This window comes from Octodon degus, unplaced genomic scaffold (genome assembly GCF_000260255.1).
Source record: "Octodon degus isolate 3935 unplaced genomic scaffold, OctDeg1.0 scaffold00269, whole genome shotgun sequence".
In the NCBI taxonomy this organism is placed as follows: Eukaryota; Metazoa; Chordata; class Mammalia; order Rodentia; family Octodontidae; genus Octodon; species Octodon degus.
In genome coordinates this window covers 492,086-493,399 of record NW_004524845.1, presented here as the reverse complement: position 1 = coordinate 493,399, position 1,314 = coordinate 492,086, and the positions used below count along the sequence as shown (strand labels likewise).

Here is a 1,314-nt window from a genome sequence, read left to right as displayed (position 1 = left end):
GGTGACTGGTGCCACTGGGCTTCTAGGTAGAGCTGTGTACAAAGAATTCCAGTAGAACAACTGGCATGCGATTGGTTGTGGTTTTAGAAGAGCAAGGCCAAAGTGTGAACAGGTTAATCTGTTGGATTCTGAAGCAGTTCATCACATCATTCATGATTTTCAGTACATTGTGCAGCAGAGAGAAGACCGGATGTTGTAGAGAATCAGCCAGATGCTGCTTCTCAGCTTAATGTGGATGCTTCTGGGAATTTAGCAAAGGAAGCAGCTGCAGTTGGAGCATTTCTTATCTATATTAGCTCAGATTATGTGTTTGATGGAACAAATCCACCTTATAGAAAGGAAGACATACCAGCCCCCCTAAATTTATATGGCAAAACAAAATTGTAAGGAGAAAAGGCTGTCTTGGAGAATAATTTAGGAGCTGCTGTTTTGAGAATTCCTGTTCTGTACGGGGAGGTTGAAAAGCTCGAAGAAAGCGCTGTCACTGTTATGTTTGATAAAGTGCAGTTCAGCAATAAGTCTGCAAACATGGACCACTGGCAGCAGAGGTTCCCCACTCATGTCAAGGATGTAGCCACTGTGTGTCGGCAGCTGGTGGAGAAGAGAATGCTGGATCCGTCAATTAAGGGAACATTCTACTGGTCTGGCAACGAGCAGATGACAAAGTATGAAATGGCGTGTGCGATCGCTGATGCTTTCAACTTGCCCAGCAGCCACTTACGACCTATTACTGACAGCCCCGTCCTAGGAGCACAACGTCCAAGAAATGCTCAGCTCGACTGCTCCAAATTGGAGACCTTGGGCATCGGCCAGCGAACACCATTTCGAATTGGAATTAAGGAGTCACTCTGGCCTGTCCTTCTTGATAAGAGGTGGAGATAGACAGTTTTTCATTAGTTTATGTGTGTTTGTTTTTCTGTTTTAATGAGATATATGGTATGTGGCACTTTTTAAAGAAGGAAATAGTTTTGTATGAGTATTCTTTCAGTTTGTGACTACAGTTTTTCAGGTAAATGATGCGCTTGCACTACTGCAGGTGTATGAAGAAACTTAGAGGACACTGATGCCCTGTATGGATTAATGATTTTTCTCTATCATTTTGTTCTGGTTTAATTTGTAGTTTGAATAAAATTAAGATTCTTAAGTATTTGAGAGCCAGGATGTACCAGATCTGCTGTAAACTTGTTTACAATTAAATGCATTGTTCACTCCTATAATTTTCATATTTTCAGGGTTTGTTTTTGCAGCTATTGACTATTGTATGTTGTTTTCAAGTGTGTGAAATTATCAAATCATTGGTGTTCATTGTTTGCT

At 41.0% G+C, this 1,314-nt stretch overlaps 1 pseudogene; it reads left to right on the top strand.

The window, feature by feature from the left end:
* The first annotated feature begins 1 nt into the window (after nucleotide 1).
* LOC101578891 lies at nucleotides 2-897 on the top strand (annotated as a pseudogene).
* The last annotated feature ends 417 nt before the right edge of the window (nucleotides 898-1,314 follow it).